At 37.3% G+C, this 25312-nt stretch overlaps 1 long non-coding RNA gene across 1 annotated transcript; it reads right to left on the bottom strand.

Moving 5' to 3' along the window:
* Positions 1-22942: 22942 nt before the first annotated feature.
* Positions 22943-24902, bottom strand: LOC121970976. Its single transcript, XR_006109041.1, has 2 exons — positions 24412-24902; positions 22943-23483 (listed from the first exon to the last, which is right to left on the bottom strand). It is a non-coding gene; the product is annotated as an uncharacterized LOC121970976 (long non-coding RNA).
* Between the last annotated feature and the right edge of the window lie 410 nt (positions 24903-25312).

Raw genomic sequence — 25312 nt, 5'->3', positions numbered from 1 at the left:
TAAATTCAAAGTTAAACTAATTTTTTTTAAAATAATCTTTAAGTTAAAATAATTTTTTAATTTAAAATAATTTTTCAAAATAACACTTTTTAAGTTAAAATAATTTTTTTAAGTTTAAACAATTTTTAAAATAATTTTAAAAAATTTTAAAATAACAATAATTTTTAAAGAAATTTTTAATTTGAAATAATTTGTAAAATAATTTTTAATTTAAATAATTTTTAAAATAATAAAACAATAAATTTTTAGTTAAAATATTTTTTTTAAAATAATTTTTAAGTTAAGATAATTTTTTTTTTAAATATTTTTTTTAAAATAATTTATAAGTTAATTTTTGAAATAAATTTTAAGTAAAAATAGATTTTTAAAATAATTTAATTTTAAATTTAATTTAGTTTGATTTTAAATTTAAATTTAAATTTAATTTAATATTTATTTTAATTTAATTTATTTTTAATTTAAGTGTAAATTAATTTAATTTTAATATAAATTAATTTAATTTTAATATAATTAAATTTAAATTTAAATTTTATTTTAATTTTAATTTAATTTAATTTAATTTAAATTTTAAATTTAAATTAAATTAAATTTAATTTATTTTAATTCTATTTTAATTTAAATTTAAATTTAAATTTAATTTAAATTAAATTTTATTTCTTTTGAGATAATCAATTAAATTTGATTATGATAACTATGATTTTATCGAGATAATAATGTGTGCCGCCATCATACCCAAAGGACACCTCGTTTTGCCATCTTAGCCATCATTTCACTCGCTCGCTCCATCACATTCACACTCAACTATCATATCCACACCAGCACTCTGCCCTTCCTCTTCCTCGAGACGTCATCTATATGCTCTCCTCCCTCAACTACCCTTTTTTGAGTTATTTCTGTCCCTTCACTCTTCCTTTTGCACAATGTTCCACTTACCATCTGCTAAACCCCCCACTACCACCGTGAAGGGGAACCGACACCCTCACTCACAACAAGAATCACTCTTACCTTAGCCCAATTGGGAGTCCAGATGCACACATTAACTAACTTACATTCTCCACATCAGACCACCCATGTATGATTTATCATCGCCAGCGCCACGCGAACCGACTCCATGTGCACAGCTGCCGGCTTTAAGATTTTTCAATCCTGGACGTAATCGCCTAGTCACTCGTCCGCTGCCGAGTTTAAGATTTTTCACTCTCGAACGTAACCGCCCTGTCCCTCCTGCTAATGCCCGTGCCTAATGTCTGCGATTTCCCCTCCATTATAAATTTCCAATCTCGCTCGCTCGCTTTTGCCGCAGCGCTTCAACTATGAAGACCAATTTCTTTATGATGAAAACTACTTTCGTTCTCCTGCTCCTGATGGTCGTCTCTATGGTTGTGGTGCCGCCCTCCTATGCCAGCCACGGTGATCTCAAGGGAATCGACCACGGTGATCTCAAGGTGGCGCCTTCTAGTGATCTCAAGGGAATTGGCTATGGTGATCTCAAGGTGCCGCCTTCCAGTGATCTCAAGGGAATCGGCCATGGTGATCTCAAGGCGGAAATCGACCACGGTGATCTCAAGGCGGAAATCGGCCACGGTGGTCTCAAGGCGCCGCCCTCTGGTGCCAGCCACGGTGATCTCATGGCGCCGCCCACCTAGGAACGTCTGAAGTTGCCGAAGCTGCCAAAGTTGCCGAAGCTCAATCTGTGTTGCAGATTAAGGCTCAAAATATGCTATAGAGCCATCGTTATTCCAGTACTTCCAATTCCACGCATTCCAAGGGTTCCACTGCTACCTCCGAAGTAATGAGAGATGAGAGATTGCCCCTTTATCCTTAAATAACTACTGTAAGATATATGATATGATATGATATTAATAATGAATATGATATTAACTTATGAGAGATGAGAGATTGTCCCTTTATCCATAAATAACTACTGTAAGGGACATGCTATGATATGATATGATATGATATGATATTAGTAATGAATATGATATTGACTTATTAATCAAGATATGGGTGATCTGACCCTATTTAATTATGACTGCGACTGCACACGATGATCGACTGCGCAAGGAGAAGAATCGCGACGGCGGCTGTGCGCGATGGTCGGCTACGCAAGAGAAGTCGTGTACGTGAATTTGGTTTGGGTCTTTGGGAAGAGTTTAGGGTTTGGACCATTTGGTTTAAGAGTAATTAAATTAATATAATTAATATATGGGTTTGTCGGTATTTTGGTATACCAAAATAATGTAAATCATTACCGTTACCGTTACTAGAAAATTCGGTACGGTAAGATACCGTACCAAATTTTTCGGTATACCGAAAATTTCAGTATATATGGTATTTTGTCGGTACAATTTTTTGGTATTTCGGTATTTCAATATTTTTTTCCAGCATTATCTATAGTGGTGGCACCACCCTCTGAATCCGGCCACGGTGGTCTCAAGGCGCCGCCCTCCGGTGCCAGCCACAGTGATCTCAACCACGGTGATCGCAAGGCGCCGCCCACCTAGGAACGTCTGAAGCTGCCGAAGCTGCTAAAGTTGCCGAAGCTGCCGAAGCTTAATCTGTGTTGCAGATTAAGGCTCAAAATATGCTGTAGAGCCATCGTTATTCCAGTACTTCCAATTCCACCCATTCCAAGGGTTCCACCGCTACCTCCGAAGTAATGAGAGATGAGAGATTTTTCCTTTATCCTTAAATAACTACTGTAAGGGATATGATATGATATGATATGATATGATATTAGTAATGAATATGATATTGACTTATAAGAGATGAGATTGTCCCTTTATCCTTAAATAACTACTGTAAGGGACATGCTATGCTATGATATGATATGATCTGATATTAGTAATGAATATGATATTGACTTATCAATCAAGATATGGGTGACCTGACCCTATTTAATTACGACTGCGATTGCACGCGATGATCGACTGCGCATGGAGAAGAATCGCGACGACGGCTGTGCGCGATGGTCGGCTACGCAAGAGAAGTCGTGTACGTGAATTTGGTTAGGGTCTTTGGGAAGAGTTTAGGGTTTGGACCGTTTGGTTTAAGAGTAATTAAATTAATATAATTAATATAAGGGTTTGTCGGTATTTTGGTATACTAAAATAATGTAAATAGTTATCGTTACCGTTACTAGAAAATTTGGTACGGTAAGATATCGTACCGAATTTTTCGGTATAGCGAAAATTTCAGTATATATGGTATTTTGTCGGTACAGTTTTTCGGTATTTCGGTATTTCAGTATTTTTTTCCAGCACTATCTATGGCTGTGGCGCCGCCCTCCGGTGCCAGCCACGGTGAACTCAGCCACGGTGATCTCAAGGCGCCGCCCACCTAGGAACGTCTGAAGCTGCCGAAGCTGCTGAAGCTGCCAAAGTTGCCGAAGCTGCCGAAACTCAATCTGTGTTGCAGATTAAGGCTCAAAATATACTGTAGAGCCATCGTTATTCCAGTACTTCCAATTCCACCCATTCCAAGGGTTCCACCGCTACCTCCGAAGCAATGAGAGATGAGAGATTTTTTCCTTTGTCCTTAAATAACTACTGTAAGAGATATGATATGATATGATATTAGTAATGAAAATGATATTGACTTATGAGAGATGAGAGATTGTCCCTTTATCTTTAAATAACTACTGTAAGGGACATGCTATGCTATGATATGATATGATATGATCTGATCTGATATTATTAATGAATATGATATTGACTTATTAATCAAGATATGGGTGACCTGACCCTATTTAATTACGACTGCGATTGCATGCGATGATCGACTGCGCAAGGAGAAGAATCGCGACGGCGGCTGTGCGCGATGGTCGGCTACGCAAGAGAAGTCGTGCACGTGAATTTGGTTTGGGTCTTTGGGAAGAGTTTAGGGTTTGGACCGTTTGGTTTTAAGAGTAATTAAATTAATATAATTAATATATGGGTTTGTCGGTATTTTGGTATATGAGAGATTTTCCCTTTATCCTTAAATAACTACTGTAAGGATATGATATGATATGATATTAGTAATAAATATGATATTAACTTATGAGAGATGAGAGATTGTCCCTTTATCCTTAAATAACTACTGTAAGTGACATGCTATGCTATGATATGATATGATCTAATCTGATATTAGTATTGAATATGATATTGACTTATTAATCAAGATATGAGTGACCTAACCTATTTAATTACGACTGCGACTGCACGCGATGATCGACTGCGCAAGGAGAAGAATCGCGACGACGGCTGTGCGCGATGGTCGGCTACGCAAGAGAAGTCGTGTACGTGAAATTGGTTTGGGTCTTTGGGAATAGTTTAGGGTTTGGACCGTTTGGTTTAAGAGTAATTAAATTAATATAATTAATATATGAGTTTGTCGGTATTTTGGTATACCAAAATAATGTAAATCGTTATCGTTACCGTTACTAGAAAATTCGGTACGGTAAGATTTCGTACCGAATTTTTCGTTATACCGAAAATTTCAGTATATATGGTATTTTGTCGGTACAATTTTTCGGTATTTTGGTATTTCAGTATTTTTTTTCCAGCACTATCTATGGCTGTGGAGTCGCCCTCCGAATTCGGCCATGGTGGTCTCAAGGCGCCGCCCTCCGGTGGTAGCCACGGTGATCTCAAGGCGCCGCCCACCTAGGAACGTCTGAAGCTGCCGAAGCTGCTGAAGCTGCCAAAGTTGCCGAAGCTGCCGAAGCTCAATCTGTGTTGCAGATTAAGGCTCAAAATATGTTGTAGAGCCATCGTTATTCCAATACTTCCAATTCCACCTATTCCAAGGGTTCCACCGCTACCTCCGAAGTAATGAGAGATGAGAGATTTTCCCTTTGTCCTTAAATAACTACTGTAAGGGATATGATATGATATGATATGATATGATATAAAATTAGAAATGAATATGATATTGACTTATGAGAGATGAGAGATTGTCCCTTTATCTTTAAATAACTACTGTAAGGGACATGCTATGCTATGATATGATATGATATGATATGATATGATATGATCTGATATTAGTAATGAATATGATATTGACTTATTAATCAAGATATGGGTGACCTGACCCCATTTAATTATGACTGCGATTGAAAGCGATGATCGACTTCGCAAGGAGAAGAATCGCGACGGCGGCTGTGCGCGATGGTCTGCTACGCAAGAGAAGTCGTGTACGTGAATTTGGTTTGGGTATTTGGGAAGAGTTTAGGGTTTGGACCGTTTGGTTTATGAGTAATTAAATTAATATAATTAATATATGGGTTTGTCGGTATTTTGGTATACCAAAATAATATAAATTGTTATCGTTACTAGAAAATTTGGTACGGTATGATACCGTACCAAATTTTTTTGTATACCGAAAATTTCGGTATATATGGTATTTTGTCGGTACAATTTTTCGGTATTTCGGTATTTCAGTATTTCAGTATTTTTTTCCAGCACTATCTATGGCTGTGGCGCCGCCCTCAGAATCGGTCCACGGTGGTCTCAAGGCGCCGCCCTCCGGTGCCAGCCACGGTGATTTCTGCCACGGTGATCTCAAGGCACCGCCCACCTAGGAACGTTAAAAGCTGCCGAAGCTGCCAAAGTTGCCGAAGCTCAATCTATGTTGCAGATTAAGGCTCAAAACGGTGATCTCAAGGCACCGCCCACCTAGGAACGTTAAAAGCTGCCGAAGCTGCCAAAGTTGCCGAAGCTCAATCTATGTTGCAGATTAAGGCTCAAAATATGTTGTAGAGCCATTGTTATTCCAGTACTGCCAATTCTGCCCATTCCAAGGGTTCCACCGCTACCTCCGAAGTAATGAGAGATGAGAGATTTTTCCTTTATCCTTAAATAACTACTGTAAGGGACATGTTATACTATGATATGATATGATCTGATATTAGTGATGAATATGATATTGACTTATGAGAGATGAGAGATTGTCCCTTTATCACTAAATAACTACTGTAAGGGACATGCTATGCTATGATATGATATGATATGATATGATCTGATCTGATATTAGTAATGAATATGATATTGACTTATTAATAAAGATATGGGTGACCTGACCCTATTTAATTACAACTGCGACTGCACGCGATGATCGACTGCGCAAGGAGAAGAATCGCGACGGCGGCTGTGCGCGATGGTCGGCTACGCAAGAGAAGTCGTGTACATGAATTTGGTTTGGGTCTTTGGGAAGAATTTAGGGTTTGGACCGTTTGGTTTAAGAGTAATTAAATTAATATAATTAATATATGGGTTTGTCGGTATTTTGGTATACCAAAATAATGTAAATCGTTACTGTTACCGTTACTTGAAAATTCGGTACGGTAAGATACCGTACCGAATTTTTCGGTATATCGAAAATTTCAGTATCTATGGTATTTTGTCGGTACAGTTTTTAGGAATTTCGGTATTTCAGTATTTTTTTTCCAGCACTATCTATGGTTGTGGCGCCGCCCTCCGAATCCGGTCACGGTAGTCTTAAGGCGCCACCCTCCAGTGCCAGCCACGGTGATCTCAACCACGGTGATCTGAAAGCGCCGCCCACCTAGGAACTTCTAAAGCTGCCGAAGCTGCTGAAGCTGCCAAAGTTGCCGAAGCTGCAGAAGCTGCCGAAGCTGCCGAAGCTCAATCTGTGTTGCAGATTAAGGCTCAAAATATGCTGTAGAACCATCGTTATTCTAATACTTTCAATTCCACTCATTCCAAGGGTTCCACCGCTACCTCCGAAGTAATGAGAGATGAGAGATTTTCCCTTTATCCTTAAATAACTACTGTAAGGGATATGATATGATATGATATTAGTAATGAATATGATATTGACTTATGAGAGATGATAGATTGCCCCTTTATCATTAAATAACTACTGTAAGGGACATGCTATGATATGATATGATATGATATGATATGATATAATCTGATATGATATTAATAATGAATATGATATTGACTTATTAATTAAGATATGGGTGACCTGACCCTATTTAATTACGACTGCGACTGCACGCGATGATCGACTGCGCAAGGAGAAGAATCGCGACGGCGACTATGCGCGATGGTCGGCTACGCAAGAGAAGTCGTGTACGTGAATTTGGTTTGGGTCTTTGGGAAGAGTTTAGGGTTTGGACCGTTTGGTTTAAGAGTAATTAAATTAATATAATTAATATATGGGTTTGTCGGTATTTTGGTATACCAAAATAATGTAAATCGTTACCGTTACTTGAAAATTCGTTACGGTAAGATACCGTACCGAACTTTTTGGTATACCATAAATTTCAGTATATATGGTATTTTATCTGTATAGTTTTTCGGTATTTCGGTATTTCAGTTTTTTTTTCCAGCACTATCTATGGCGGTGGCGCCGACCTTTGAATTCGGCCACGGTGGTCTCAAGGCGCCACCCTCCGGTGCCAGCCACGGTGATCTCAGCCACGGTGACCTCAAGGCGCATCCCACCTAGGAACGTCTGAAGTTGCCGAAGCTGTTGAAGCTGCCAAAGTTGCCGAAACTGCCGAATCTCAATCTGTGTTGCAGATTAAGGCTCAAAATATGCTGTAGAGCCATCGTTATTCCAGTACTTCCAATTCCACCCGTTCCAAGGGTTCCACCGCTACCTGCAAAGTAATGAGAGATGAGAGATTTTCCCTTTATCCTTAAATTACTACTGTAAGAGATATGATATGATATGATATTAGTAATGAATATGATATTGACTTATGAGAAATGAGAGATTGTCCCTTTATCCTTAAATAACTACTGTAAGGGACATGATATGATATGATATGATATGATATGATCTGATATAATATGATCTGATATTAGTGATGAATATGATATTGACTTATTAATCAAGATATGGGTGACTTGACCCTATTTAATTACGACTGCGACTGCACGCGATGATCAACTGCGCAAGGAGAAGAATCGCGACGGCGGCTGTCCGCGATGGTCGGCTACGCAAGAGAAGTCGTGTACGTGAATTTGGTTTGGGTCTTTGGGAAGAGTTTAGGGTTTGGACCGTTTGGTTTATGAGTAATTAAATTAATATAATTAATATATGGGTTTGTCGGTATTTTGGTATACCAAAATAATGTAAATCGTTACCGTTACCGTTACTAGAAAATTTGGTACGGTAAGATAACGTACCGAATTTTTTGGTATACCGGAAATTTCAGTATATATGGTATTTTTTCAGTACATTTTTTCGGTATTTCGGTATTTCAGTATTTTTTCCAGCACTATCTATGGCTGTGGCGCCGCCCTCCGAATCCGGCCACGGTGGTCTCAAGGCGCCGCCCTCCGGTGTCAGCCACGGTGATCTCAGTCACGGTGATCTCAAGGCGTCGCCCACCTAGAAACGTCTGAAGCTGCCGAAGCTGCTGAAGCTGCCAAAGTTGCCGAATCTGCCGAAGTTCAATCTGTGTTGCTGATTAAGGCTCAAAATATGCTGTAGAGCCATCATTATTCTAGTACTTCCAATTCCATCCATTCCAAGGGTTCCATCGCTACCTCCGAAGTAATGAGAGATGAGAGATTTTCTCTTTATCCTTAAATAACTACTGTAAGGGATATGATATGATATTAGTAATGAATATGATATTGACTTATGAGAGATGAGAGATTTGTCCCTTTATCCTTAAATAACTACTGTAAGGGACATGCTATGCTATGCTATGATATGATCTGATCTGATATTAGTAATGAATATGATATTGACTTATTAATCAAGATATGGGTGACCTGACCCTATTTAATTACGATTGCGACTGCACGCGATGATCGACTGCGCAAGGAGAAGAATCGCGACGACGGCAGTGCGCGATGGTCAGCTACGCAAGAGAAGTCGTGTACGTGAATTTGGTTTGGGTCTTTGGGAAGAGTTTAGGGTTTGGACCGTTTGGTTTAAGAGTAATTAAATTATTATAATTAATATATGGGTTTGTCGGTATTTTGGTATACCAAAATAATGTAAATCGTTATCGTTATCGTTACTAGAGAATTCGGTACGGTAAGATATTGTACCGAATTTTTCTCTATACCGAAAATTTCAGTATATATGGTATTTTGTCGGTACAATTTTTCGGTATTTCGGTATTTTAGTATTTTTTTCCAGCACTATCTATGGCTGTGGCGCCGCCCTCTGAATCCGGCCACGGTGGTCTCAAGGCGCCGCCCTCCGGTGCCAGCCACGGTGATCTCAAGGCGCCGCCCACCTAAGAACGTCTGAAGCTGCCGAAGCTGCTGATGCTGCCAAAGTTGCCGAAGCTCAATCTGTGTTGCTGATTAAGGCTCAAAATATGTTGTAGAGCCATCGTTATTCCAGTACTTCCAATTTCACCCATTTCAAGGGTTTCACTGCTACCTCCGAAGTAATGAGAGATAAGAGATTTTCCCTTTATGTTTAAATAACTACTGTAAGGGATATGATATGATATGATATGATATAATATGATATGATATTAGTAATGAATATGATATTGACTTATGAGAGATGAGAAATTGTCCCTTTATCCTTAAATAACTACTGTAAGGACATGCTATGCTATGCTATGATATGATATGATATGATATGATCTGATATGATATTAGTAATGAATATGATATTGACTTATTAATCAAGATGTGGGTGACCTGACCCTATTTAATTACGACTATGACTGCACGCGATGATCGACTGCGCAAGGAGAAGAATCGCGACGGCGGCTGTGCGCGATGGTCGGCTACGCAAGAGAAGTCGTGTACGTGAATTTGGTTTGGGTCTTTGGGAAAAGTTTAGGGTTTGGACCGTTTGGTTTAAGAGTAATTAAATTAATATAATTAATATATGGATTTGTCGGTATTTTGGTATACCAAAATAATGTAAATCGTTACCGTTACCGTTACTAGAAAATTCGGTACGGTAAGATACCGAACCAAATTTTTCGGTATACCAAAAATTTCAGTATATATGGTATTTTGTCGGTACAATTTTTTGGTATTTTGGTATTTCAGTATTGTTTTTTCCAGCACTATCTATGGCTGTGATGCCGCCCTCCGAATCCGGCCACGGTGGTCTCAAGGCGCCGCCCTCCGGTGCCAGCCACGGTGATCTCAGCCGCGGTGATCTCAAGGCGCCGCCCACCTAGGAACGTCTGAAGCTGCCGAAGCTGCTGAAGCTGTCAAAGTTGCTGAAGCTGCCGAAGCTCAATCTGTGTTGCAGATTAAGGCTCAAAATATGCTGTAGAGCCATCGTTATTCCAGTACTTCCAATTTCATCCATTCCAAGGGTTCCACCGCTACCTCCGAAGTAATGAGAGATGAGAGATTTTCCTTTTATCCTTAAATAACTACTGTAAGGGATATGATATGATATGATATGATATGATATTAGTAATGAATATGATATTGACTTATGAGAGATGAGAGATTGTCCCTTTATCCTTAAATAACTACTGTAAGTGACATGCTATGCTATGCTATGATATGATATGATATGATATGATATGATATGATCTGATTTGATATTAGTAATGAATATGATATTGACTTATTAATCAAGATATGGGTGACCTGACCCTATTTAATTACGACTGCGACTGCACGCGATGATCGACTGCGAAGGAGAAGAATCGCGACGGCGGCTGTGCGCGATGGTCGGCTACGCAAGAGAAGTCGTGTACGTGAATTTGGTTTTGGTCTTTGGGAAGAGTTTAGGGTTTGGACCGTTTGGTTTAAGAGTAATTAAATTAATATAATTAATATATGGGTTTGTCAGTATTTTGGTATACTAAAATAATGTAAATCGTTACCGTTATTAAAAAATTCGGTACGGTAAGATACCGTATCGAATTTTTCGATATACCGAAAATTTCAGTATATATGTTATTTTGTCCGTACAGTTTTTCGGTATTTCGATATTTCAATATTTTTTTTCCAGCACTATCTATGGCTGTGGCGTTGCCCTCCGAATCCGGCCACAGTGATCTCAAGGCGCCGCCCACCTAGGAACGTCTGAAGCTGCCGAAGCTGCTGAAGTTGCCAAAGTTGCCGAAGCTGCCGAAGCTCAATCTGTGTTGCAGATTAAGGCTCAAAATATGTTGTACAGCCATCGTTATTCCAGTATTTCCAATTCCACCCATACCAAGGGTTCCACCGCTACCTCCGAAGTAATGAGAGATGAGGGATTTTCCCTTTATCCTTAAATAACTACTGTAAGGGATATGATATGATATTAGTAATGAATATGATATTGACTTATGAGAGATGAGAGATTGTCCCTTTATCCTTAAATAACTACTGTAAGGGACATGATATGATATGATATGATATGATCTGATATTAGTAATGAATATGATATTGACTTATTAATCAAGATATGGGTGACCTGACCCTATTTAATTATGACTGCGACTGCACGCGATGATTGACTGCGCTAGGAGAAGAATTGCGACGGCGGCTGGGCGCGATGGTCGGCTATGCAAGAGAAGTCGTGTAAGTGAATTTGGTTTGGGTCTTTGGGAAGAGTTTAGGGTTTGGACCGTTTGGTTTAAGAGTAATTAAATTAATATATGAGTTTGTCGGTATTTTGGTATACTAAAATAATGTAAATCGTTACCGTTACCGTTACTAGAAAATTCGGTACGGTATGATACCGTACCGAATTTTTCGGTATACCAAAAATTTCGGTATATATGGTATTTTGTCGGTACAGTTTTTCGGTATTTCGGTATTTCAGTATTTCAGTATTTTTTTCCAGCACTATCTTTGGCTGTGGCGCCGCCCTCAGAATCAGACCATGGTGGTCTCAAGGCGCCGCCCTCCGGTGCCAGCCACGGTGATCTCAGCCACGGTGATCTCAAGGCACCGCCCACCTAGGAATGTCTGAAGCTGCCGAAGCTCAATCTGTGTTGCAGATTAAGGCTCAAAATATGCTGTAGAGCCATCGTTATTCCAGTACTTCCAATTCTGCCCATTCCAAGGGTTCCACCGCTACCTCCGAAGTAATGAAAGATTTTCCCTTTATCCTTAAATAACTACTGTAAGGGACATGCTATACTATGATATGATATGATATGATATGATATGATATGATATGATATGATCTGATCTGATATTAGTAATGAATATGATATTGACTTATGAGAGATGAGAGATTGTTCCTTTATCCTTAAATAACTACTGTAAGGGACATGCTATGCTATGCTATGATATGATCTGATATGATATGATCTGATATGATATAATTTGATCTGATATTAGTAATGAATATGATATTGACTTATTAATCAAGATATGGGTGACCTGACCCTATTTAATTACGACTGCGACTGCACGCGATGATCGACTGTGCAAGGAAAAGAATCACGACGGCGGTTGTGCGCGATGATCGGCTACGCAAGAGAAGTCGTGTACGTGAATTTGGTTTGGGTCTTTGGGAAGAGTTTAGGGTTTGGACCGTTTGGTTTAAGTGTAATTAAATTAATATAATTAATATATGGGTTTGTCGGTATTTTGGTATACCAAAATAATATAAATCGTTACCGTTACCGTTACTGGAAAATTCGGTACGATATGATACCGTACCAAATTTTTCGGTATACCAAAAATTTCGGTATATATGGTATTTTGTCGGTACAGTTTTTCGGTATTTCAGTATTTTTTTTTAGCACTATCTATGGCTGTGGCGCCGCCCTCCGAATCCGGCCACAGTGATCTCAAGGAAATCGGCCACGGTGATCTCAAGATGCCGCCTTCCGATGATCTCAAGGGAATCAGCCACGGCGATCTCAAGCCCCGCCGCCCTCCGGTGATCTCAAGGAAATCAGCCATGGTGGTTTCAAGGCGCCGCCCTCCGATTCCAGCCACAATGATCTCAGCCACGGTGATCTCAAGGCGCCGCCCACCCAGGAAGGTCTGAAGCTGCAGAAGCTGCCGAAGCTGCCGAAGCTGTCGAAGTTTCCGAAGCTGCCCAAACCCAATCTGTGTTGCATATTAAATTTGAAAATATGCTGTAAATCCGTCATTTCGATTCCAACGCCGAAGCTGCCAAAGCCCAATCTGTGTTGCAGACTGAAGCTCAAAATATGTTGTAGAGCCATCGTTATTCCAGAACTTCCAATTCCACCCATTCTAGGGGTTCCACCGCCACCTCCGAAGTAATGAGAGATGAGAGATTGTATCCTTAAATAAATACTGTAAGGGATTATGATATGATATGATATGATATGATATTGACTTAGTAATTTCTTGGTGGCGTGACCCTATTTAATATGCTTGTTTGCTTATAATTATTATTTTCATTCATGCTGTTGGGAAGCTGTTGCACCACATGAACAAAACTAAATCGTCAAGAATCTATTGAAACCATCTCTCTTCCAAATGAATAATAATTCGATTAGCCTCATTCGCTATCCCTGGAGGTAATCGGTTCAGTCCCACGGAAGTTTTTCACCGACCACAAAGATAAATCGAGAAGCACATACGGCCAGCCCAGAAGCCCAGCATCCTTTAATTACGCCCCCCATTTGGAGAAAAAATTTCTGCAAATACGCTATAATTGGGGTTCAAACCGCGGATACCTGGGTGACAACCTCGACACCATGCCCCGGGGACATCTCTTCCAAATGAGAACCATGATAATTAACCAAATTAAGATTATTTATTCACAAGCTCCGGTCCCGCTTTCAACATTCTACTTCTAATCGCATTCCGGAAATATTTCCGGATACCACAACAAAGAGCCCCAACTACATAGGTACACCAATTTTCTAAAATGCAGATAGATACCTACAAATCCTAGCTAGGATTGCTCCAAACATGGAGCTAGTTTGCTGAATCCACAAAAGAAGAGTTAATTCTGGTATCAATGCACCAACTAGACCAGCAGCTTATGTAATGTCTCAATGCCCATGCTAACTAATGCCGATTTTGGTTCATGGAAGGAACAATAAGTAAATTTTACTATATGGAAAGATACTTAAACAACGACTGATACCATACGGAAAGAGACTTAAACAATGACTAATACCATATTATGATGATGAGTTTTTACCCTTGGTTGCTTGCCATACCGCACATCTTTTTTCCTCTCAGTGTTGGACAACAAATGCTGCTAGCTGCATTAGTTTTCCTCTCTCACACAATGCGGGATACCAGATGCCAAAGACTTCTTACAGAACTAGTCAAGGATAAGAATTGCTGTATAGATTAGAGATAATGGAAAGATAATATTGGAGGCTTCTACTGTGTTTCATATTCCACAATGTTTCTTGCTTTTATATTTGTTCTTTAAATTAATTACTTCTGAAGCTTGTTATCAATATATCCATATAAAAATAAAATTCCCCAGAATTACTATTAACTCATATTGGGATCGTATATTTTTAGATCAAGTCCAAATTGCATAATCTAATAATCTATGATACGCTAACCAAACTATGAACTTAACAACTAGTAATGCTTGTTTGCTTAACCAAACCAATGTTCTCCATGTTATGTTGCCTACAAGGTATTGGGTATCTTGATGATTTACTGTTCTTGTTGATTTCTTATGCCATGATTGATTATTTCTTCCAATTCCTCTAAAACTGTTAAGGTATTGATTCTTGAATTTCAAGAATAGTTTAACAATTTTGTTACTGATTATATGTCTATTAAATGCTACTACTACATTTTTGATATTTTCCTTCCTAAGTACTTAGAAAATGATACTGTACTAATTTTTATTGGAGGTTAATTCATTGTTTTCCAGCTTCAGTATTGGAGACTCTTAATCCGATGAAAATGAGTATTCTGTTGTGTATGTGTATGTACTCCATTGATAGTTTCATTTTTGGCCTTTTTTGGCATTTGCATCTCAATGAACTTAAATTGGTTCAGGGACTCATAGCTACTGACATTAAAGTGAATGAACAATGTCTTGGTGATATAAGTTCTCAGTACAGGAGTGGTAAAACACTTGTTGATGTCAAAGGTGATACAAATTCTAATGTAAAGTGGTTATTACTCTGTACTAATGTGGTAACACACTCTATGTTCTTTAGTGTACGACTACAAAGTAAATTGACTTCCAGTTGTAAATTTCCTTGCACCTCAAATTGACAACTATATTTTTTATGGATTCCATTGGTATTTTGTAATCCCTTATGTGCTTGCTATGCATTACCTAGAGGCTGATTCTCTGAATTTCCACTGAGACATGCTATATCTGTTATCAGGTCTCAACAAAACTTACTGTAGATGAATCGTTTGCTGGTGCAAAGACTAAGTTAAGCTTCAAGCTGCATGATCAGAAGTCCGGCAAGGTTAGTTTCCTACAAATGCACAAGCCTAACTATTACTCTGTTTATTCGCCTATGGTGATGCGATTTATTTTAGTAACTCAGTTTCTTCTTGGTTATTTCTTGTTGTTTGTGAGATAGGCACATGGGTTGGGTTAATATTTCATGCCTTGGAAAGTAAATGTTCATATTTCTTTCTTTGAGTGTTAAATATTTGGTGACAATCTACGTTGTTATCTGTCTGAAATACACTAAATTAGCATGTGTCAACAATCTAAAGGATTATATATCTTAGAAGACATAGTTGGAATGTATATGTCTTCTCATATAATATCAATATTTTGATATACAAATGTCACATGATAGAGCTAGTTTATTTTGAGAAATCATTCCTGATTTGTATCAAAGTTTTCAAAGCATTTCAAGTTCAACTCAATTAAGTTTTATATCACATAATCTCTTCCTCTTAGCTTGTCTACTTTCAAATATGAACCTATCAAAAATATAAGTCAATAGATAAGTTCTTAGAGCAATAAATTGCAAAAATATAATAAGATTCTCTGTATATATTCCAAATACCAAAATGAGTGACGCATGTATTGGATGGAAGTATTGGATTTTGTAGAATACTACTAAAATTAATTTATAACTTTTATGACGCCTATTAAATGATGCTCCTAGGAGATTTGGTATTGGAATTAATTTTCCACATGTCCATAAATATACGTTGGGGAATCATTTGGAGTTGGATTTTACATTGGCACATCTAAAACCATATAAAACCATGGCATTGATATATTTTGGTTTCTTTGACTTTGGTGTCACCCTCTTAACAATTCTAATTTGTTGTTTCAGCTCCCCCATATTTACTGATTTCTGTATATATCACATTTTGTCTATATATATATATATATATATATATATATATATATATATATTAATGAATCTAAGAGAATTCTAAAATTCTAAAAATGTTGCGTATACTTTTTCAAATTTATTTTCTTCTTAGCTTTTGACTTTGATATTGTTACGTTGTATAATGAAAAACTATCACTAGTAATGATTATGGCCAAGTAATCACTGATGAAATGGTTCATAAGTTCAACACATATGAGAACAGATTTGCCATCGGAAGCTCGCACAATCTCAATCCATTGACTACGATAAAGACTTGATTTAACAACAGCAGAAAATCCGCAGTGCTGTCTGTGTCAGCACCAGTGGAGGCCAATATTTCTCTTAACGGTTTCCGCCGAGTTTGATCCGAAGGCAGCAAGTGCACCTTCCAGATTTGGTCTGGCTCTAGCCCTCGACCCTAGGCATATTTAAGTAGTTGTTTCGCTTTATTCCTCATTAGAAATCGAGGATTAGATATGTTTATTAAATATCCAAAACTATTGGCTTAGTTCAAAAAAAAAAAAAAAAAAAAAAAAAAGAGAAAATAATTTTATTAATAAGTTGAATTAATCCTCCTCTGAATTTAATATTCCTACTGAATTCAATACTCCCCTGAATTCGATACTCCTCCTGATTTTGATATTCTCCTGATTTACTACTCTCCCTTAACTTAGCACCTCCTGATTATCTTTGTTAGCAACAAAGATTTCGAACTTTAGTACCTTGGGACCTTAGTGCCTAGAGAATTTATTGCTCGTTATATTAATGTTCATCAAAATTATTTATATCTTATTATGATTATTCACTGAAGTTCGATTAAATAATTAATTTTAGATTTAGATATATGAATTCAATAATAGTTAATCATTGATTTTTACTTCACTTAATTCAATAATTTAATACTTAACTTATATTAACTGATGAGTTGATTGACTAATTGGAGTATTTTTAATTTTAAGTTTTAATAAGGTTTAACTTATGGCAAATTATTCATTAAAATTGAGCTAGGATTTGAATTGACTCAAAGTTAAACTTTGAAAATAAAGTTAAGTAAAGTTAAGGTTAATTTAAGTTAATTTTTAATTTATATAAATTATGATTAAGATTTTGATAAACGTCAAAATTAAAGTATATTAAGTTAAATTAAGGTTAAATGTTCATTTACTAATATATATATATATATATATATATATATATATATATATATACAGTTTTGTTCCGCTGCGGAACAAAACTTACGGACTTGTGCGGACCGCCGACGTGGCAAGGTCCGCGTCAGTTATTTCCACTGGGGAAAAAACGCGAGGCGAGGTCCAGTTAAGCCCTAACGCGCTCTGCATCGCCTTTCTTCTCGCCGCCGCCGCGTCACTCAACTTCTCTCCCTCGCGTCGCAGGTTCTGCCCTCGCCTTCCTCCTCGTCGGCGGAACATCTTCTCCTCGCCGGCTAGTGATCTTCTCCTCGCCTTCCTTCTCCCTCGCGTCGCGAGTTCTGCCCTAACGCGGTTCGAGTCTTCTGCCCGCCTTCCTTCTCGCCGAGCCCCCGCCCTTTACTGATCCTCGCGAGTGCGGCTCACGGCCTTCCGTCGAGAGAACAGAAGACCTCACTGCCGAGCTGCATCTCGGCTTGTGGAACGGAGCTAGGGTTCCCGTCCCTCACTTGCCGCAGCCTTCCTCGTCTAGCAGCCGTCGGTGTATCTAGGGTTCCCATCTCTCAACGCGACCAGTTTCTTTGCAGGTAAAACATCACAGATTATTATTGTTATTGTTTCTCATTTAGTTTCCTCTTGTCGCGGGTTCTGCCCTAACGGGATTTTTACCTACAAACTCAATAAAAATTTCCTCACCGATTACCTCTTGTCTCTCTCTTTACTCTAATCTCTATTGGAGAGTGCATGTTAACCTCGATGAAGGAAGACTTGATTTCAATCAAATATTCTATCAATTCTGATAATGTTTAGATTCTAGTTTTTTTTTGCAGTGCCGATGTGCCACTACATGCTTCTAGTTTACTAACTGCCATATGTGAATCATATTTACTACATTTTTTTATTGTCGTGAGTGATGCAGAAATCTCGATTCTTTCATTTTCTGTTGATCAATGTTTTTATAAGAAGTTTTGATGGTTTATATTTTTATTTATGATTTCTGTTCTTAGTCACATTGCCCAAATATCTGAACAGACATAGGAATTATAACTAGACATTCTCCTATAATGTCTACTAAATTAATTAGATTCACACTACCCTTATGCATGATATTATAAAGAAGTCTACACCTAATTGTTTATTTATGGTTTCTGTAACGCTTTAAGTTGTAATCAAAACTTTGGAATGCTCCATATATTGTATATATTTTCCATTACTTATGCAAATAGTAATGAGGTTTTAATTGTTGGTTTTATCTAATTATATTTTGTCAATTATTATGTGATGGCGCCTAGAAATGGAAGAAAATAGAGTTGATGATCAGGAATACATTCCCCAAGTTTCAGAAGATCGAAAGCCACAAATTGGAATGGAATTCTCTTCACTAGAGGATGCATATTCGTTCTACAACCAATATGCACGAGAAGCCGGATTTAGTTCAAGGATGCACACGAGCAAGAAAAATAAGATAACAAATGAAGTAACGTGGAAACAAATTGTATGCTTTAAAGAAGGGCATACAGATGTAATGCGGTGGAATAAACATGCACAATTTGATCAACTGACAAGGGAAAGAGCACGTGGGTCAGTTAGAACGGGATGTAAGTCAAATATTGCATTTGTCAAGAAACAAACTGGACCTAATTGGGTTGTCAGTAATTTTGTAGAAACCCATAATCATCCACTTGCAACTCCATCAAAGGTGCATTTGCTACGCTCACATCGTAATGTTTCTGCTGCAAAGAAAGCTTTAACTCAACAATTTTCAGAGGCAAATGTGCCAACTTGTCAACAAATGCGATTATTAGAGATAGAGTATGGAGGACCTGAAGGTGTAGGTTGCACAGAAAGAGATATTAGAAATTTTGAAAGAAATCTAAGGGATGAACAAAAGGGTATTGATGCAGAAACACTTATTGAGTTTTTTACATCTGAGCAAGAGAAGAATTCAGCTTTTTTCTTTGATTACGAGACTGATTCAGATAACAGATTTAGTAGGTGCTTTTGGGCTGATCATGTATCAAGAAGGGCATACAGTGTATTTGGTGATGTAGTGGTATTTGATACGACATATAACACCAACAGATATGGCTTGATTTTGGCACCATTTGTAGGAGTTAATCATCATCATCAAACAATTCTTTTTGGCTGCGGGTTTCTTAGTGATGAGAAAACTGATTCGTTTGTTTGGTTGCTTACAAAGTTCTTAGAAGCTATGCCCAAAGGTGCACCAAACATTATCATCACTGACCAGGATCCTGCTATGACAAAATCTATTGCACAGATTTTCCCTCAAACAGTGCATCGATATTGTTTGTGGCATATATTGAATAAATTTCCAGATAAATTGGACCCTTTGACTTTCCGAAACCACTATCAAACCATAAAGAATGTCATTGCAAATTCTACAACGCCTGATGATTTTGAAAAATCATGGGAAGAAGCTATCAAGTGTGCTAACTTAGGAAATAATGATTGGTTGTCTTTGATGTATGAACTGCGACACAGATGGGTGCCAATATATTTTAGCCATATATTTTGTGCTGGAATGTCAAGTAGTCAAAGATCCGAAGGTTCACATGCATTTTTCAAGAGATATGTTTCAAATAAGAACTCATTGATGGATTTTGTCACCCGTTTTAATAGAGCACTAAGACACCAAAGGCACAATGAGTTGGTTGCAGATCATATTGATATGAATGAGCATCCTAAGATTAATACAAACTGGCCAATGGAAATTCAAATGGTTAAGGTGTACACAAAAAAGAAATGGCTTGAATTTCAAAGTGAGATGACCGAAAGTCATGGTTATTATGTGCAACATGCATTTACAGGTGTTGATTCAGTGGTTTACCATGTGATGAAATTTCAAAGTTCTTCTTCCTCCAAATCAAGGGTGCTCACGCATGATAAACAAAGAGATTACATATCGTGTAGTTGCACAAAATTCGAGTTCGAGGGCATTCCATGCAGGCATATGTTAGCTTTTTTTCGTATCAACCAGGTGTTTCATTTGCCCGATACATATATACTTAAGCGATGGACAAGAGATGCAAAAGTTGGAGCAGTATATGGTTTGGGTGAGCAAAATGTCATCGATGATCCAGATCCAGAAAAGTTTTTGATGTCGAGACACTCAAGGTTATCCTATAAAGCTTCAATATTAATTGATGATGCATCTTTGACTAATGAGGGGACAACCTTCTTGGATGAACAATTTGATTGTATCTATAATAAAATTCAAGAGTTGAACATTAGTAGAGCATGCAGTGATAGAAGTCAAAGGAAGAAATCCATGGACGAGGGTCTTGGTATTATTGATCCTTCTTTAGTTAGAACAAAGGGATGTGGGAAGAGATTGAAATCAGCGAAGGAGAAATCAACCTCAAATTCCAGGCTATGTCATGGATGTGGACATCGAGGAGTGTCACATGACAAGCGTAATTGTCCAAATTTACAGCAAGGGTAAGTGTCTATTAATTCTGTATTTATATTATAATTTTACTTGCAAGAACAGATTAATTTTATTATATTTTATAAATATGACACTGTGTTAATTTTCAGGTCAACTCAAGATAATTATCATAACAGCGTTGACAATACATATGAACCAGATTTGGCATCTATATCTGGTACTATTAACGTTTTTTCTGTTGAATTATAGTGGTTTATTGAGAAAATGTAAATAATAATTATTTTTATTGTAGCAGGTTCTAATAACATGCGTTAGGATGCTAACTATGGTTGGTATTCATCTATTTGCTTTGTTGGTAAGTTTGATTGGTTTATTGTGTTTATTATATTGAGGTGTTTGCTTATTGTGATTTAGTGTCATTGGAAACAGTATGTATAGGTTTGAGTCTTTATGTGATTGTAGATTAACTTTTTGGTGTGGGTTTAAAATTTTGAGATTTGATAGTTGCTACTTTTTTACTTGCTGTAAATTATTTCATTCGTGAATGATTTGTCCATTCACCATTGTCAAAAGTAGTAATGTAGCACATCACACAAAATGTAGTGAATGTAGCACAACACACTAATCAGATTTACACAACAGTGAATGTAGCACAGTACACAAAATGTACACAACTAATTAGAAAAGTAGTGAATGCTATATTTTGTTATATTTTACAATCCTAAACATCATATTGTAGCACAAGATAACCTCACAAAGATCAACTTCTTAACTTGATAGATCAAACAAATTTAGCTACATGGATATCATATTATTTATTTCTTAGATTGTTAATCTGATTCACATACTGTTTTAATTTTTATTTTATGTTGTGGTATCATATTTTTTATCATTCACATACTGTTTATATTGTTGATCCAATTAGGCTGATATTTTCCTACGTGGATATCTTGGTTGGAAACTATTTGCTTACTCTTCTCAGCATGGTGTTCAAGTGCTTGAAAAAGTTTGTAAGAGGCACAGAAGATGGCAGTTTGGTAATTGAGTATGAGCTGTATTAGTAATTCATGTATTATCTGACATCAAAAACTATGTACTTGGGTAATTGAGTATGAGTTGTAGTCCTAATTCATGTATTATCTGACATCAAAACCTTTTTACTTGTGGATGCTGGATGCAGTTCATTGACAACTCTAATGGCATTGTGTTGGATGTGTCTTTGATGCTACATATATTTTCTTTAATTCTGGCTATATCTCTCATTTATTTCTTGTATGTGCCTTGCACATAAGTTGGTACTGAGATATATTTCTACATATTTGTTCTTTAATGAAGCATGAAAGAGGAATGGATTTGCTTTTCGTTTGCTCACTGTAACTCACTTTGATGCAGTAACACTCAATACTCCTTTGCTTTTCATTTGCTCACTGTAACTCACTTTGATGCAATAAAACAGCAATAAAATGAACAAATGGAATCTATCAAGAAGCGGCATCGCTATTTAATGGATCTAAAGGGTTTGGATACAACAACAGCTGGGGAAGAAAGACTTCAAAGATATTCAGCAAATCTGCAGTCATTCAAACAAATAAGAAAATGAATTCTCCTCGACCTAGCATCAAATGTAACCGAGCTGATTTACTGTTTGTTTGTTTCTGAATCAAACCTAATTTTCAGTTCCACAATGTTTTTGATTTTAGTCCCAACTGTACTTGCGATTCAATTTTATGTGAGTGGTCATAGGAACGAGCTGAAATGATTCTCCCAATCTAAGCCATATATGTCAGTAAACACTTTAATGCATACTTTCATAATCCTTACCGAACATTGAACTCCAAGACTGGTTGATTAGGTCCAAACATATCGAGCCAGACCTGCTGGATAAAAGATGCTATAATCAAGAGAAGACGCACTCACTAAGCTATGAATAAAACAGCTTTTGATTTCTCTTTCATTGTAAATGACTATTTGTCTCTTCCTCAAAATATCACTGATGAGATGAATTACCATTAAATCATCTTGTAGACTATATTTTCATAAAAGCATCAATGTCTATAGCTATCATATTCCAGATGGTTGAAGATCTAGTACTATAATCAAGGTCCTCTAGTGAAAAAAAAAGAAAATTATGAAGATGCTGCCAACATACTCAAATTAATTGCAAGCATAAGACCATTTAGTGGAGCAATTCATAACTAAATATATAGCATCAAAGACGGAGTACAACAATTAATAAAACTAAATATGTATATAACTACTCAAAACAATTGATTTATTACAACTTACAAAATCCAGACCAACCATCATTACAAAGATTGCAACCATCATCAAAGACGTTGTCAACATCATCCATCATTACATTTCTTTGTCACATTACAAAACTAGCATTACTTAACTAGACCAACCAACAAACAAAACAAGTATATAGCCAAAAGAAATAAATTCACTATGACTAATATCCAGACCATAAGCGGTACATTCCAATTTCTCATATTATTTCGAGGATAAACAATGTGTTCACTTCCTAATCTTGACTCCACTCTTGGCAACATCCTAAAATGTATATCATTGGTGTCAACATTTAGTTCAGTATCGGACCTCACCCACTTTAACCATCCATGCTGCCTACATCCATAATATAGTCTTCCTGGATTCTTGATCGATCTAGAGACTAGCACAAATGCTGTTAATCCGCAGTCCCTGCAACGTACAGTTTCATATTTGGTATGGTTGATGCTACTGTTACTTGATGATGCCATTCAATAACAACCTAAAAGTAAAAATTAACAAAATCAAGTTAAACAATAGCAGTTTGCATAAGTAATGAAGAATATAGATGGTATTCAAGTGACAATATTTGGAGCATTCCAAAGAAATGATTGCAACTTAAAGCGCTACAAGAATATAACTACAGATAGACTTGTATTGTATCTCAAAGATTAGTGAAAACTCTGTCAGCTAATCTGCACTCAACTGATTCCTAACAAACCTAGTAGGCCATAGAAAATCAATCACTTTGCTAGCTAGCTAGCTCTGATTGCATGAGCCTCTGAATGATTGAAGGAATCTAAGGTTGTTTGGTGGGCCAGTCGAAAGGCGATTAAATCAAACCAAAGTGTTCGAGTTGGACGATGATGAACATCCGTCGATGGATTATTGTGTTCAACTTAATTTTCCTCTGACCACAACATTTACAAAGCATGATCACTTGGCCGCAGTTCAACAGAAGAAGATTTCACAAAAATCAAATTGTTAATTGATCTTATAAAAACTTCTTATAATTCCTATGACTGTTCAATTCAACAGAAGAAGATATCACAAAGATCAACATAACAAATCACAAATAAAAACATTGATCATGCACACTGATATTATTAATTGATCTTATAAAAACTTCTTATAATTCTTGTGACTATTCAGTTCATCAGAAGAATCTATCAACATCAATTCGGGCACTGCAAAAAAAAACTAGAATCTAAACATTATCAGAATTGATAGAATATTTGATTGAAATCAAGTCTTCCTTCATCGAGGTTAACATGCACTCTCCAATAGAGATTAGAGTAAAGAGAGAGACAAGAGGTAATCGGTGAGGAAATTTTTATTGAGTTTGTAGGTAAAAATCCCGTTAGGGCAGAACCCGCGACAAGAGGAAACTAAATGAGAAACAATAACAATAATAATCTGTGATGTTTTACCTGCAAAGAAACTGGTCGCGTTGAGAGATGGGAACCCTAGATACACCGACGGCTGCTAGACGAGGAAGGCTGCGGCAAGTGAGGGACGGGAACCCTAGCTCCGTTCCACAAGCCGAGATGCAGCTCGGCAGTGAGGTCTTCTGTTCTCTCGACGGAAGGCCGTGAGCCGCACTCGCGAGGATCAGTAAAGGGCGGGGGCTCGGCGAGAAGGAAGGCGGGCAGAAGACTCGAACCGCGTTAGGGCAGAACTCGCGACGCGAGGGAGAAGGAAGGCGAGGAGAAGATCACTAGCCGGCGAGGAGAAGATGTTCCGCCGACGAGGAGGAAGGCGAGGGCAGAACCTGCGACGCGAGGGAGAGAAGTTGAGTGACGCGGCGGCGGCGAGAAGAAAGGCGATGCAGAGCGCGTTAGGGCTTAACTGGACCTCGCCTCGCGTTTTTTCCCCAGTGGAAATAACTGACGCGGACCTTGCCACGTCGGCGGTCCGCACAAGTCCGTAAGTTTTGTTCCGCAGCGGAACAAAACTGTATATATATATATATATATATATATATATATATATATATATATATATATATATAATTTTAAAAAAGCTTTTTTAAAAAAAATTAAAAGATTTTTTAAAATGACTTTTAAAGTTTTTAAATATTTTTTTTAAATGATTAATTTTTTTTTGTTTTTGAAAGAATTTTTAAAAGAATTTTTGAAAGAATTTTAAAATGATTTTTAAAGTTTTTAAAATAATAATAATTTTTAAAATAATTTACATTCTCCACATCAGTCCCGGACGTAACCGCCCTGTCACTCGTCAGCTGCCGAGTTTAGGATTTTTCAATCCCGAACGTAACTGCCCTGCCCCTCCTCGCTAATGTCCGTGCCTAATATCTACGATTTCCCCTCC

The sequence above is a fragment of the Zingiber officinale genome, chromosome 4A (genome assembly GCF_018446385.1).
Source record: "Zingiber officinale cultivar Zhangliang chromosome 4A, Zo_v1.1, whole genome shotgun sequence".
In the NCBI taxonomy this organism is placed as follows: Eukaryota; Viridiplantae; Streptophyta; class Magnoliopsida; order Zingiberales; family Zingiberaceae; genus Zingiber; species Zingiber officinale.
Note: the sequence above shows the minus strand (reverse complement) of the source record. Positions and strands in the feature narration are given on the sequence as shown.